The sequence below is a fragment of the Rhinopithecus roxellana genome, chromosome 14 (genome assembly GCF_007565055.1).
Source record: "Rhinopithecus roxellana isolate Shanxi Qingling chromosome 14, ASM756505v1, whole genome shotgun sequence".
NCBI classification, from domain to species: Eukaryota; Metazoa; Chordata; class Mammalia; order Primates; family Cercopithecidae; genus Rhinopithecus; species Rhinopithecus roxellana.
The window spans coordinates 12,030,585-12,047,314 of record NC_044562.1 but is presented as its reverse complement, the minus strand read 5'-3'; the positions used below and the strand labels follow the sequence as shown (position 1 = coordinate 12,047,314).

Below are 16,730 nucleotides of genomic sequence, written 5' to 3'. Positions count from 1 at the left end.
CACTAGAAAAGTATGTGTTTACTCATGAGAGCAGGACCTTTACTTTATTCCCTTTATTGTTCTTTATTTTTTTCTCAATGAGCGTAAGTTCAATGCCTTGAAGAGTCCCTGGCTTGTGATAGGTGTGCAGTAAGTATTGCTGAATAAATAAAGTAATGATTTTGATGTGAATCGTAACCTGTTGTTTCCAGTTCCTGTATTCCTTTCCCTATACTTTGTGATGATATTTGAGAACTAGTGGGTAATTCTTGTGAGTCCAGAAGGAGAGGAAAAGACAGGAATGAATTAGTCCTGTATGAAGGAAAAAATATCAAAAAGTTAATTGCTGAGAAAAACTTTTCTAACTCTGGATACCTCATTGTATCATAGCTAGGCTATTTTAGAATTTTTAGGTATATTAGATTACAACCAATACCGAATTCATTAATCATGTTGGATTTACTTTTAAAACTGCACCCTGAATCCCAGTAATTCTCCTCGTCACTGCTCCTGTCTTCCTAGTACAAGCCTTCACATTTTGAATATCTTGAGATTGTAAAGAAAAGTCTGAGTGCTTTTCCTCAAAGTAAGTTGGTACATAAGGGCAGACTATAACTGTATAATTTGTATATAACTATGGTGTAATTTTCTCTACCTTGTACTTTAGTGTACATACTTTGATATGTACTTTAAAAAACATATCATTGGTAGAGCCAATGGCATCTGAGTGGTGCACTCGTGATGAGTGGAGTTGCTTGGTGTCCACAGGCAGGTCTTCACAGGCTGTTAGTTGATGGACACATGCTTTTACTTTTGTGTGGATGTATTTGTGTGGTTTCTCAGTTTAAAAATCGTTGGCACTGGGACAGAACATACTGGGCAAGTAAGGAAAAGCAATGGCAGAAAAGTGAGTTTGTGCTTCATAAGCCAGTATTACGGCTGTGAAACAGAATCTCATTATAGTGCTGGCATTGGGGAGAAAGACTGCATCCACATTGGGGATCTTGCCTAAAAGAGTGTACATACACTCCATGGGATCCAGTGATGTGACAAATATGATTTCACCCTCAGGAATGCCAAAACTGTGTGGCATTGGATGTATCACAAGCAGCATTTTCTATGTGGTTAGGTATAAATATTGCCCCCAAATTCCCTTTGTGTGTGTGTGTGTGTGTGTGTGTGTGTGTGTGTGCACGTGCACACACATAGGTGTAGGGTTGAGAATGGAAACAGTTCTTTTAAACATCTATGTTAAAAATAGCAAATGGTAAGGAAGCCTTAACAACATTTCTTGGAGGTCGATAATTTCAGCTTTTTGCTTTATATATGTAGTATTACTGTTTTAATTGTTAGAGCCAAAATGTTTAAGGAAACTAATATATAGCCATATGTGTAAAATTTTAGAATTTCTAACCTAAATGATTTTCATCTCTTTACAGTAACTTTGAGAGACCAGTAAAATGTTCAGTAGCTGTCAAAAAACAAACCACCTGATTTCCTTCATTGCACATTTAGGTGGCGTAGAGAAACTGCAGTAGTGATGGAATAAAACCTGTCTCCCTCTTTTATCTAATTCTCTCTCTCTCTCTCTCTCCCTCCTTTTCTCCTCCTCCTTCTTTTTCTCTTTTCTTTTCCCTTCCTTCCCTCCCTCCTTTCCTTTTTCCTCTTTTCTTCTCTTTTCTTTCTCTCTCTCTCTCTCTTTCTCTTTTTCTCTTTCTGTCTCCCTCTTCCTCTCTCTCTCTCTCTCCCCCCCACCTCCTCCTCCTTCATGTTTTTTTTTTAAACACAACTCCCAGTGTAATTCTTTGATCTCTTTTGAACCTCAAACCTTTGACTGTTCAGCTTTCTCTAGATCCATCCATCCTCTGCTTTCTCCATTTCTTACCTTATATAGCTTATATTACAACCTTTTTGAACTTATTAGTTGTAGGAGTTTTTGTAGCCTCTGTGGAGTTTTCTACATATACAGTCTTGTGATCTGCAAATAGCAACAGTTTTATCTCTTTCAGATATGTATGCTTTTAATTTCTTTTTCTTGCCTTATTGCACTGGCTAGAACTTCCAGTACTATATAAAATAAGAGTGGTGAGAGGGGACATCCTTGTCTGGTTCCTATCTTAGGTGCTAAGTCTGGTATTAGCTGTAGGATTTTTGTAGATGTTCTTTATCAAAATGAGGTAGTTTTCTATTTACTTCTGTTTATCTTTTTTTTTTTTTTCCAGAGCAGGAATAGAAGTTTATTTAAAAAGGCTCAGAACAGGAAAGAAAGGAAGGTGTGCTTGGGAGAGACCCAGGTGGGCACATGAAAGTTAAAGAAAGAAAGTTAAATGCCGTTATCTGAGTTTTTGTCAGAAATAGGTGTTAGGTTTTTTGTGAAGTTATCAGTATATTTTAAAAATTGAGATACTTTCTCCTTCTAGTTGCCGTTCATTTAAAAATTAAAAATTGAGATTATATATAATTTACCTATTGGTGTTTCACTTTTTAAAGTGTGTGCTTTAGTGTTTTGTTTTGTTTTTTTTTTTGAATATTCACAAAGTGTGCAACTGTTACCACTATTTAAATCTAAAATGCTTCACCCTCACATCCCATTCCCATTAGCACTTACTCCTTATTCCCCTCTCTCCCCAGTTTCTGGCATCCTATTTTCTGTCTTTATGTTGCCTATTCAGGACATTTTGTATAATTGGAATCATGTAATATTTGGCTTTTGTGTCTGGTGTCTTTCACTTAGCATGATGTTTTCAAAGTTCATCCATAATGTAGCATGTATCAGAAGTTCGTTCCTTTTTATGGCTGAGCAAGATTCCATTGTGAGATTAGATTACATTTTCTTTATCCGTCTGTTGATGGACATTTGGGGTTGTTCCACTTTTTGGCTGTTGTGAAGAATGATTCTTTGAACATTGATGTAAAAGATTTCATGTGGATATGTATTTTCATTTCTTTTGGCTGTATACTTTGCAGTAGAATGGCTGGATTGTACATTTAACTTTTTGAGTAACTGCTCACACACAGTAAACACACAGTTTTCCAGTTTTGCGGCACTATTTTATGTTCTTACCAGCCACCTGTAAGAGTTTCCAGTTTCTCCACGTCCTCGCCAGTAGTTGTTATTGTCTGTCTTTTTCATTATTGTCACCATAGTGGGTGTAAAGTGGTATCTCATTGTGGTGTTGATTTGCTTTACCTTGACGAGTAATGGTACTGAACATCTTTTTCATGGGCTTATTAACCCTTTATAAGCCCATGGTTTATAAAGGGCTTGGTTGGAGAAATGTCTATTCAAATAAATCTTTTGCCCATTTTCTAAAGGGGTTAATTGCCTATTTATTGTTGAGTTTTAAGAGGTCTTTATTTTTTTTATTTTTTTATTTTTTTGAGACGGAGTCTTGCTCTGTCGCCCAGGCTGGAGTGCAGTGGCCGGATCTCAGCTCACTGCAAGCTCCGCCTCCCGGGTTCACGCTATTCTCCTGTCTCAGCCTCCGGAGTAGCTGGGACTACAGGCGCCCGCCACCTCGCCCGACTAGTTTTTTTGTATTTTTTAGTAGAGACGGAGTTTCACCATGTTAGCCGGGATGGTCTCGATCTCCTGACCTCGTGATCCGCCTGTCTCGGCCTCCTAAAGTGCTGGGATTACAGGCTTGAGCCACCGCGCCCGGCCTTAAGAGGTCTTTAGATGTGCTACACACCAGACTCTTACCAGATGTGATTTATTTGCAAATATTTTTTCCCATTCTGTGGGTTTTCTTTGCACTTTCTTGATAGTGTCACGTGAAATATAAAGTGTTAAATTTTGATGAAGTCCAATTTATCTGTTTCGTTTTTCTTTTGTTATACCTAAGAAACTATTGCCTATTTTTGGCCAGGTGCGGTGGCTCACACCTGTAATCTCAGCACTTTGTGAGGCCGAGACGGGCAGATTATCTGAGGTCAGGAGTTTGAGACCAGCCTGGCTAATATGGTGAAACTCCGTCTCTACAAAAATACAAAAATTAGCCAGGTGTGGTGGTGCACCCCTGTAGTCCCAGCTATGGGGGTGGCAGGTGGGGCCCTGAGGTGGGAGGATGGCAGGGGGTGGGGCAGCCCTGAGGTGGGAGGACTGCTTGAACTTGGGAAGCAGAGGTTTCAGTGAGCTGAGATCGTGCCACTGCACTCCAGCCTGGTCGCGAGACTGTCTCAGAAAAAAAAAAAAAAAAAAAAAGAAGAAACTATTACCTATTTGTACCACAGAAAAGAGGCCAGGCATGGTGGTTCATGCCTGTAATCCTAGCACTTTGGGAGTCCGAGGTGGACAGATTGCCTGAGCTCAGGAGTTCCAGACCAGCCTGGGCAACATGGTGAAACCCCGTCTCTGCTAAAATACAAAAAATTAGCTGGGCGTGGCGGTGTGCACCTGTAATCACAGCACTTTGGGAGGCCAAGGGCGGGGAGGTCATGAGGTCAGGAGATTGAGACCATCCTGGCTAACATGATAAAACTCCGTCTCTACTAAAAATACAAAAAATTAGCCAGGCGTGGTGGTGGGCGCCTGTAGTCCCAGCTACTCGGGAGGCTGGGGCAGGAGAATCGCTTGAACCTGGGAGGCGGAGGTGGCAGTGAGCAGAGATTGTGCTACTGCACTCCAGCCTGGGCAACAGAGCAAGACTCCATCTAAAAAAAAAGAAGAAAGAAAAGTGGGGTCTGACCTCCTCCTGGTTTCTTCCTGCTTTTTGGGCTGCACCTTCTTGGCTTCCTTTATCTAATATCTACTAATTAGTCATTATATTCTTAAAGCTTGATTCTAGGCCTTTTCCTTTCTCAGGCAGTGCTTTTTCCCTGGTTACAGATATCCATAGCTGTAATTTTATTTGTTAGCTATATCACATTTTTTCATAAATGTTTGTCTCCTCTACAGATCTTGGTACAGGATTGGAACTGTATCTGAAACAGCTGCCTGTCTGACATTTCCTCTTGTATTTGAAACATATATCTAAAACCAAATTTATATTCTACTTCTGGCTGAAAGACAAAACACAAAATAGTAAATATTGCTCCACCCTAAATGTTTTCTGTACTCCTTATAAGCGTGATTGCTCCATTATTCATCCTGGTATGTTAAAGATTGGGTGTCATTTTTGATACCTCCCTCTCCCTCGCTTTTCATAAATGTTACCGCTGATTCGTATGGAGTTTAACTCAAATATTGCTTTTTTATTGAAGTAAAATCTACATATATAATTAACTATCTTTACCATTTTTAAGTGTACAGTTCAGTGGTAATAAAGACATTTATATATATTTTTCTCTTCACTCTTCCCCCTCCCCTTCCTGGCCTTTGGTAACCACCAGTCTAATCTCTACCTTCGTGAGATATACCCTTTTCGCTCCCACATATGAGTGAGAACATGTGATATTTGTCTTTCTGTGCTTGGCTTATTTTATGTAATATAATGGCTTCTAGTTCCATCCATGTTGCTACAAATAACAGGATTTCATTCTTTTTATGGCTGAATTATATACCATTGTGTATATATACACATTTTTCTTAATTCCATTCATCTGTTGTCCTCCCAAATGGTGTCAGATCCGTCTGTTAAATGTGGGCAGTCACCCCCTACCCCACTGCTTGGTAGGCATCATTTTTGCAGGTTTCCATTTGGCGATTATTTGACTAATACCTGTCTCGGCACTGGACTGTAACCCTTCTGCATACAGGGGACTGTGTGTCTGTGTTTGCTCATTCTAAGACTCGGATACCTCGCAGGCTGTCCTCTTAGTCCCAGTGTTCTCTGCGATTGGTTTGTTTCACAGGAACCAGCTTTTCTTCTTTGTCTCTTAGTAAATCTTGAGTGCGTGTACGAACACTTAGTATCTGAGATGACTAGATTCTTTTTCTCTCTGCTTTTTCCCTTGGATTCTTATATACCCACTGGGTTCTGGAGTGTTGCATATGAGCTGGAGCTGAGGGAGAACCGAGCAAAACACAGGAGAGAATGAATGACAACGTGGGGCTCATTTCCAGGCTCCTAAACGACCTCTTGGGCAGAGGTTCTGATCACTCGATAGCTGCCTTGGTTGGTTAGCGCTGCATGTCCACAGAGGGGCTTCCTAGGCTGACTCAAAAGGGTGTCTGTTAAATGATCTATGTCCTTCTAATGCCCATTTGTGAAAATTTAGCAGCCTATACTCAGCATAAGGACTTGGTAACAAGTATCTGTTTAATAAATGGTGACTGTGTATGCCAAACAGTAGTTTTAGTTGTTAATTTTCGAGTGTGGGTGCCCCCATGCCTCCGTGTGGAGAAGTGTAGACAGTGTCAGGGAGCAAGCCAAAGGGGATTGCTTTGGAAATGTGTGACTATCCTTCCTCCTTAGGAAAGGCATCTGTGCCCTGCTCTGCAACGCTTTAGCTGTGGGACTTTGGGCAAGTAACTTAACTCTTGTGAAGTACATTTGCTCATCTGTAAAATGGAGTGAAGACCTTCTAGAGATTTTGTGGAGAATCAGTGAGATTGTGTGTAAAATTCTTAGCACAGTGCCTGGGACATGGTTGGTGCTCAGAATAATAGATTCTCCTCCAGTTGCTCGATTTTAGGGGTATATTCATTTTTAAAATGAAAATAATATTTGAGAATAACTGTCATACTTGTAGACTTTCAGATTATTTTGGAGTACATGTTTAAAATTTAACATTTATTTACTTTTAAAATTGTTATTATTATTTTTTGAGACAGAGTTTTGCTCTTGTTGCCCAGGCTGGAGTGCAGTGGTGCGATCTTGGCTCACTGCAACCTCCGCCTCCCGGGTTCAGGCGTGTCTCCTGTCTTAGCCTCCTGAGTAGCTGGGATTATAGGCACTCACCACCATGTCCAGCAAATTTTTGTATTTTTGTATTTTTAGTAGAGACAGGGTTTCACCATGTTGGTCAGCTGGTCTTGAAATCTTGACCTCAGGTGATCCACCCTCCTCGGCCTCCCAAAGTGTTGGTATTACGGGCGTGAGCCACTGCGCCCAGCCATTGTATTCTTTGAAGTGACAATACTCTTTAAAGATTTTTATTTTTTATTTTATTTTATTTTATTTTTTTGAGATGGAGTCTTGCTCTGTCGCCCAGGCTGGAGTGCAATGGTGCAGTCTCGGCTCACTGCTACCTCTGCCTCCCAGATTCAAGGGATTCTTCTGCCTCAGCCTCCCGAGTAGCTGGGACCACAGGCGCCCACCACCATGCCCGGCTAATTTTTTGTATTTTTAGTAGAGACAGGGTTTCACTGTGTTAGCCAGGATGGTCTCAATCTCCTGACCTCAGGTGATCCGCCCGCCTCGGCCTCCCAAAGTGCTGGGATTACAGGCGTGAGCCAACGTGCCTGACCCAAGATTTTAAATTCTTATGGACATATAGCAGGTGTATATATTTATGGGTTACATGAAGTATTTTGTATAACAGTCACATCAAGGTAAGTAGGGTATCCATCAACCCAAGCAATTATCATTTCTTGTGTTACACTCTTTTAGTTATTTTAAAATGTACAATAAATGTTGACTGTAGTCACCCTGTTGTGCTATCAAATACTAGATCTTATTCTGTCTAACTATGGTTTTGTACCCTTTAACCATCCCCACTCCCTTCCCCACCACCACTATTCTTCCCAGCCTCTGCTGGTAACCGTTATTCTTCTCCCTATCTCCATGAGTTCAGTTGTGTTAATGTTTAGCTCCTACAAATGAGTGAGAACATGTGAAATTTGTCTTTCTATGCCTAGCTTCTCTTAACATAATTTCCTCCAATTCCATCCATGTTGTTGCAAATGACAGGATCTCATTCTTTTTATGGCTGAATAGTACTGCGTTGTGTGTAGGCATCGCATTTTCTTTATTCCTTCTCCTGTTGATGGACACTTAGGTTGCTTTAAAATCTTGGCTATTGTGAACAGTGCTGCAATAAACACGGGAGTGCAGATATCTCATCAATATACTGATTGCTTTCTTTTGGGTATATACCTAGCAGTGGGATTGCTGGATCATATTGTAGTTTTAGTTTTAGTTTTTTGAGGAACCTCTATACTGTTTTCTGTAGTGGCTGTACTAATTTAACATTTCTACCAACAGTGTACAAGAGCTCCCTTTTCTCCACATCCTTGCCAAAATTTGTTATTGCCTGTCTTTGGATTAAAGCCATTTTAACTGGGATGAGATGATACCTCATTGTAGTTTTGATTTGCATTTCTCTGATGATCAGTGATGTTGAGCACTTTTTTAATATGCCTGTTTGCCATTTGTGTGTCTCCTTTCGAAAAATGTCTATTCAGATATTTTGCTTATTTTTAAATTGGATTATTTGGTTTTTTTTCTATTGAGTTGTTGGAGCTCCTCATATATTCTGGTTATTAATCCCTTGTCAGTTGGGTGGTTTGAGAATATTTTCTTGCATTCTGTGGGTTGTCTTACACTTTGTTGATTGTTTGCTTTGGTTGCCCATACTTGTGGGGTGTTACTGACAAAATCTTTGCGCAGACCAATGTCCTAGAGAGTTTCCCCCATGTTTTCTTTTAGTAGTTTTATAGTTTGAGGTCTTAGGTTTAAGTCTTTAATTCATTTCTATTTGATTTTTGTGGTGAGAAATGGGGGTCTAGTTTTATTCTTCTGCATATGGATATTCAGTTTTTCCAGCACCATTTATTGAAGAGACTGTCCTTTCCCCAGTGTATGTTCTTGGCACTGTTGCAAAAATGAGTTCACTATAGATGTGTGGATTTTATTTCTGGGATCTCTGTTCTGTTCCATTGGTCTGTGTGTCTGTTTTTATTCCAGTACCACGCTGCCACAAAACCAGCAATGGTAGGAGTATAATTTGAAGTCAGATACTGTGATTCTCCAGTTTTGTTCTTTTTGCTTAGGAAGGATGGCCTTGGCTATTCTGAGTCCTTTGTGGTTCCATGTGAATTTGGGATTCCTTTTTTTATTTCTGTAAAGAATGTCATTGGCATTTGATAGGGATTATGTTGGATCTATAGATTGCTTTGAGTAGTATGGATAGTAATGCTCTTTTAAAATTGCTTTGTTGAAATATAATTTACATACCGTGACAGCATTCATTTCAAGTGTATGATTCAGTAATTTTTAGTATATTCACACATAGCTGCAACTGTGCATCTATTGATGGACATTTGGATTGTTTCTAGCTTTGTCTATTGTGAATAGTGCTGCTTTGAACATTTGTATACAAGCTTTTAAACACCTGTTTTCAGTTCTTTTGAGTGTATATCCAGGAGTCGAATTGCTGTATTATATGGTCATTCTATGTTTAACTTACTGAGGAATCACTAAACTGTTTTCCACAGTGGCTGCACCATTTTATATTCTCTCTAGCCATTACCCAATTCTCCACTTTCTGGCAATGCTTGTTTTTTTTTGTTGTTGTTGTTGTTTTAATTTTTTTTTTAAATTATAGTCACCCTAGTAAATATGAAGTGGTATCTCATTGTGGTTTTGATTTGCATTTCCCTAATGACTAATATATTTGAACGTATTTCCTGTGCTTCCTGGCCATTTGTAGATCTTCCTTGGAAAACATCTATTCAAGTCCTTTGCCCACTTAAAAATCGAATTGTCTTTTTGTTGTTGAACTATATATGATTTTCAGATACGATTTGTAAAAAAATTTTTTTTTTTTTTTCATTCTGTGGCTGATCTTTTCACTTTTTTTTTTTGGAGAGGGAGTCTCTCTCAGTCGCCCAGAATGCACTGGTGCGATCTCGGCTCACTGCAAGCTCTGCCTCCCAGGTTCTTGCCATTCTCCTGCCTCAGCCTCCCAAGTAGCTGAGACTACAGGTGCCTGCCACCACGCCCGGCTAATTTTTTGTATTTTTAGTAGCGACGGGGTTTCACCGTATTATCCAGGATTGTGTTGATCTCCTGACCTCGTGATCTGCCCGCCTCGGCCTCCCAAAGTGCTGGGATTAAAGGTGTGAGCCAATCTTTTCAGATTTTTTTTGGGACGGAGTCTTGCTCTGTTGCCCAGGCTGGAGTGCAGTGGTGCATCTCAGCTCACTGCAAGCTCTGTCTTCTGGGTTTATGCCATTCTCCTGCCTCAGCCTCCCAAGTAGCTGGGACTACAGGCGCCTGCCACCACGCCCAGCTAATTTTTTTTTTGTATTTTTTAGAGACGGAGTTTCACCATGTTAGCCAGGGAGGTCTTGATCTCCTGACCTTGTGATCCGCCTGCCTCGGCCTCCCAAAGTGCTGGGATCACAGGCGTGAGCCACCATGCCTGGCCTCTTTTCACTTTTAAGTATCTTTTGGTGTATGAAATTTTAAAATTTTGATGAAGTCCAGTTTGTTTTTTTTCTTTTGTTACTTGTGAACAACAGTGTCCTTTTGAGTAAGAAATAAACGTTCTGGATTTTAGCTAAGTTGGAAGAACCATATTTAATGGTGGTACTCCTAAGAAATAATAGGGTTTTATCCAGGGTTTGTATATCTTGACATGTTCAAAATTATGTTGTTCTCTGATGCTTAATATTTATATGAAACCCATGGACTTAATTTTTAAAAGTGTAATCAAATTGTGACGAAAACAGCAATGAAAAAGCAGCCGAGTAGCAATTTGAAATGGGCTTCCTGTCTGTAATAGAATACTTCATCTTTGTGTGATTCCTTCTTGTTGCTAGGTTACCCGAAGGCCTTTCGGCTTTGAATGCTGAGAATATGAGAGTTAAAAATATGTTGCTATATAGATGTTTCTTCTTTTTTTCATCTCTGTGTAATTAGCAAGCCCCTTGAAGCAAAAATTACAGTTTTTCTTTCCATGAGTTTCAAAAAGCAAATTATTTGTAAGTTTTTAAATCATGCAGATGTGCTTATGCTCATGGGAGAATTGGATTTTCAGAATGAAAGAGCCAGTAATTATGGACTACTCAGTGTCCTTTATCTGCAACCACTTAATGATCTTTAATTGGATTTGATTGAAGCGAGGCCCATGAACATTAATTTGGTTAAAAAATACACAAGCTTTTGAGTTTCTTGAGCAAAACTAACATGTTTATGAGGAAAGATACAAACTATCATTTTGGTTAAATCCATGATAATTCTATAATAAATTTGTAGCTAAAGTAAAAGACCCAATATTTATTTGCTAATAAAACTATAAAGTAGGTAACAAGTGATCATAACATTGTTGACTCTTATACGTGAATGTACCGGGTATCATTTTGTTACCAAATGCATTCTGCCTTATGGTTTTACACTTAAAAAACTCTAACTTGAAAAATATTACAGGTATCAGTTCTACTTTGTTGGAAATGAGAAATACCTGTGCAAGTCTGAAAACAGACCATTGACAGATTGTGTTAGATAAGATCAGAGTTATTGCCTAGTGTAGCTAGGACAAAGCATTCATTTAAAGGCAAATCAGTTGTCTTTTGTTTATTAAGAAGCCAAGCCATTATTATCCACGCTTATCCTTTAAAAGCAATGATTGTGAATAAGTGGATCAGGTGCCAATACTAGGTTCACACTCTCTCCCCGTGCTTGTTTATTAGACTATGCATATTACAAGGTTTGGGATAGTGGTTCAGTATCTTAGGAAAGTGTTTCCATAGTCACGAATACAAGGATAATGTGTTTGTTACAAGGCTGGCATATGTGTTGAGCTGTGCTAAGAAGCCCACCTAAAATAGCCTGGAAGAGACTGCTTCTGATGCCAGCATAAGTCACATAAGCTGCAGTGGACAGTGTATTTTATTTTCTATGTGGAAATAAGATTGCTTTCTGATACTTTTCTATTTAAGATTTGTGTTAGGAATATTCTTCTGTTTCTTGAGGGGGAAGAACTGATTAAAAAATTTCTAATACCACTTTTAAAGAAGACTCTCTTACATGAGTAGAGTTGGATGGAGAAGGCTCACACCTCCCCCCCAGCCCCCACCCCCCAACCCTTTTTAAAAAATCAGTGTTAGTCTAGGCTTTTATTTTGGAATAGGGTGGCAGTTGTCATTGGTGCCGCCGGATCACACTGAACAAGTGTGGGTGGAGAGTTTGCTGATGCTTAAGTTGCTGTGAGTAGGTATAGCTTTCAGAGCAGTGTTTTTATTTGGTACCAGGATTACTGACAATCATGACTACTGGTAAAGGTAGGCTGTTCTAATATATTCTGAAAAGTGTTTATGATTGCTGCTTGGCTAGGAAATGCTTGAATATTTTTATAATTCCTTTGATAACTAAAAATCGTGGATGAAACATGGGAAAGATTGTTATGAATTTTGTTGGTATTTAAGCAGGGAAACATTGTGAAACCGACAGGGAAATAAACATCAATGTTAACCTTCGAAGGCTAGGACAGAGGAAGCAGGCACAGCAGGCTGAGGCTCGCTGTGGTTTTATCTTCTGTTTATTTCATGGGCTTCTAATTTTTCTCTGCTTTCCTCTGTTCACAGTATGAGGGTTATGAACATAAATCTATTTGCAGTTGCAGGGTATTTGTTAATAAAGCTAAGCGGTCTTGAAAAGAATCTACTGGCTAGAAATGTCTAAGTTTTCCCAGTAGCGTATAGAGGAAAAGCATAAATGATAGCAGTGCAAGGATGCTGCTTCTGTCTGAAGTCATTGTTTATTTTTTTCCCCTTTAAAAGATTTGCATTTTTAAAATGCAGAAATGTACAGGAAAACTACAAAAGAAGTGTTGTTCACAAAAAATCTTATTGATTAGCTGTCAGTCTTTCCACATAGCTTTTTCCCAGGTTTGGCCAATATCGAAGTGATTTTAAAAGATTCTGTGTAAACAGGGTTTGCATTCAAAGGTGTAGGGTGCAGTTGATGTGATGGGAACAACCTGTATCACTGTCTTGCTTTCCTAGGGGATGGTTTTGCTGGCAGGCTCTTAATTTGTTGTCTCCAAAGGGTATTTCCAGACTCTTCTACTGAAACAGGTATTGCACAGAGTAAAATTGCATACAGTAACAAGTGTTTATTTGTCTCCTGCTGTGGGGAATTGGGCACCCATCCAGGACTTTTGCTCAGAGTTTATTTTGTAGTAGATTATTAAAGGTTTCTACAGCTATTTTCTTAAATGTGGTTAAGTTGGGCTGAAAGTCCTGGAAGATGCTACATTTCTGCTCATATTTTTAAATCGAGAATTTAAAGTATATTTGTATTTTTTAATTGGGGATTTAAGGTATACAGTGATAATATTTTTATTTCATACCTAAGTATCGTATGCTATTTTCAGGTTAAACTGCTGCAGGAAATCAATACCTGGGCAGGAGAGTTAAATAATTCATGTTCTGAGGTAACCTCTCTCAGAGCCTTTCCTTTGAGGATTTGAAAGTGTGTCACTTATAAGTGGCATTTGTCTTAAGTTGTGATATTTTCATTTGTATTTAGGAACAGGTCAACATAATATGGGAGCCAACTTTTTCATGTTAAAATCCATGGAGATAGCCTCCTGAATCTGAGTTTAAAATAAAGACTGTTCTTTCACTTAATATATTTTTTCAAATTGCCTGCCTCCTTAGTCACTGTCACCTGGAATTCAGGCTTAGATGCTTTGGTAACTTTTACCCTCAGTAACTGCAATCGTGATAGGAAACAAGGATTAAAATACTGTTTCTTATGGAAGTGGCGTATTTGAATCATATATTAATTCATGACCATTAAAAATCTGCAAAATATAATAGCAGTGGGTGTTCCAAGGTGTGTAGGGTACTTTAGTGTTTTCAGAACTCTTTTCCTGAATTTTGTGTTTTATGAACATCACAGCAGCCCCATGAGGAGTAGGAAGGGCGGCTTTTAAACACAGATACCAAAGGTTTTGGGTTTTCTAGAATTGGGTTAGTTGCAGGACCGGGGAGAGCCCTAGTTTTTGCCATCTTAGACCTAAGTCTTTCTTCCAGAAAGCCATCTTGTCAGGCCAAGTGCTCTGGAATCCCTCAGACAGGGTATGAGTGCCACTGCTGCACGGGCAGTATGTGACCTGGGACTGGCAGCATGGCTGTCCACCTTTATTTTCTCATGTGCAAATTGGGGATGATAGTCCCTATGCTAAGGAGCCAGTGGGGGCCTTGGGCCTGGCACATCAATCTTATCCTATTGATATAGGGACACATCCACTGTGGCAGCTCCAGATGATCTCCTAACAGGAGGTGTGAAGGTTGAACTGAGGTTTAAAATAATACAATTGATCTTTTTGTGTAGATAGGGAAAACTAAGAAAACAAGATGCAGAATCAAATGTATCCTAAGATCTTGTAAAAAGAAACTGCCATTCAGTACGCAGATCTTGGTCACTAATACCACCAGGGCTCCTTGGGGAAATGGCTGAGTTTAGGGCTGGAGCAAGGTGAGCCAGTGTATCTCGCAGGGCCAGAAAGTAGGGAAGTGGTTGAAAAAAATCAAAGAGAAAGCAAAACAAAACAACAGTATGGGTATCACTGAGAGACACAGGAGTCAACTGAAAGTGCTTCCAGTAGCCAAAGCTAGAACACTTGAAGCAACACAGTAAAGTAGTGTTGGGTTTTAACCCAAAGTATAAAATAAATGTTAATGATCCATACTAATGTAAATAAAATGACTGAAAAGTGTGTAAATGGAGATGAAGAGACGAACCTCTTGTGCAGAATTATTCCAAATCATTTATGCAAATATCCCACTCTAAAGGAGGGGAGCAAAACTTGCTAGTCTGTCAGTGTGGTAGGTGTTCTTGATAGGATGTGATGAGAATGTCATTTTACCTCTGTGGTCTTCCTGCCAAAGCCCCATAAGCTCTGTGGAAACATGGCAGAAGCCTCAGACCAACCCAAAATGAAGGATATTCTATAAACTCCCTAACCATGTCAAGGTCATTGAAAACAAAGTCTGAGAAACTGTCACAACCTAGAGGAACCTAGCAAGGCAGGATGACTAAATGTAATGTGGTGTCCTGAATGGGATCCTGGAGCAGAGAAAGGACGTTAGAGAAAAACTAAGGAATGCTGAATACGCTAGGGACAGCAGCTAAAGGTAACAGTTGGTCTGCATGTTGGGTTATGTGCTTTAAGAAAATCTTTTTCACTGTTTTGTGTCTTTAAAACATGTCATTAAAAAAACAAAACACACAAAGATTAAAGACATGGACACCAGTAAGGATACTAGTTGGTAATACGGATTACCTGAGGGATGAGGAAGACCCAAATTAGGTCGGCCTCAGTGGGACTGGAGAGGAAATGGAAGTGAGAGGTGGTTCGAAGCAGCACTGACCACACCCAGTGCTTATTTAGGGCAGTGGGTGGGGAAAGACCTGATAGGAGATAGGAGGGGAAGAGTTAAGAGCAATTCCATATTTTGGCCTGGACAAATGATGGTAGGACCAACTGAAGTGGGGAACCTGGAGGGAGAGCAGGTTTTGAGGGTAAGATGATTATAGGTGATTATAGTTCTGGATACTTGGACATAGAATTTTGTTTGTATGTGAGTTTGATTCAAATGGGTTTGTATCTTGGAGTAGAGTTGAGATTGCTATTAGAGGAGTGAGTATTATTGGAACATGGATATTTATGTTAAATTGTCATCTTATTTATCTTTGTCTTCGTATGTAGCAGTATGGTATTTGCCTCTCTAGCTAAACAGGGTTCTGGAGAATGAGATCGTTAAAGCAGAGATGGGTGATTTGAAGAATTATTATTATTTGCACAAATGGCAAGTAGCTCTTAGTGTAATTACTTTAAAGTATGAGAGAACATTCTGGTAGGAATCCTTTTCCAAATTTGGCTCTAAGTTTTTCCACCTGATTTACTTTTGTGCCTATGTAGTGATTGTCAAAAAGAATTGGGTCAGGATTGGTACAGTGTTAATTAAAATGACATTTCCAAAAGAGCGCAGGGTGTAGATCTGATACCTGTGGGATTTGGGTTCTGACATTTATAACTTTCAGGGCAAGTTGGAAGGTAAAATAAGTACTGTAATCAAAAGGAGAAATGACCATTTAATCAATGAAAGGATATATGGTGACTCTTACATAATATGACACTCAGAGATTAAGGTGTTGAAATTGTAGTTGTTGACTTCTGGAAGTCTCAGTTTTCAGTCATCAGTATGCCAACTTTATTCACATCCCTTCGTGTTGCTTAAAACTTTCCCCTTTTCCATGAAATAGTAAAAATGTAAGTTAGAATATGTCCACTTAAGGCCTGCATTGTACCTTTTCAGTTCCTTTTTGAGGGATAAATGATGATTTCATGGTCCTACTATTCTCTAACCTATTACCAGGAAGAAGTTTGTGGTTGTCATTATTATTGTAATTATAGTCACCCATTCTCGTTCATTAATGCCTTTGTGCCTTTGCCATTCCTGCCTTGTCCCTTTCTTGCTCCAGGAAGCTCGCACACATTGTTTTCACCTAGAGTGCGCTTCACTTTCCTCACGCCTGCCTAGTTTTCAGGTCTTGGTGCAGGGGCTTCCTCAGAAATGCCTTGCCTGGACTTGTGCGGCAATCGAGGAATTCGCTTTCCTAAGGCTTCTTATGCTGGCTTATGACCGGCTTTGCGGAATCAAGATGGGAGCTGCTGTGTTCACCTCTGAATTACCAGCAGCCAACCGAGTGCCAGGCACAGGGTGGACATTTACAAACATCCTGGGCATACACAAAGGGTATGTGAGCTGGGTGTGGTGGCCCATGCTGGGATTACAGGTGCCCGCCACCATGCCCTAATTTTTGTATTTTTTTTTAAGCAGGGATGGGGTTTTACCATGTTGGCCAGGCAGGTCTCAAACTCCTGACCTCAGGTGATCCACCTGCCTTGAC

General features: G+C 39.7%; 1 protein-coding gene across 15 annotated transcripts in view; it reads left to right on the top strand.

Moving 5' to 3' along the window:
* The window catches only part of CLASP1 (cytoplasmic linker associated protein 1), a 310,377-nt gene that overhangs the window by 149,435 nt on the left and 144,212 nt on the right, over positions 1-16,730 (top strand). The window lies entirely within an intron of this gene.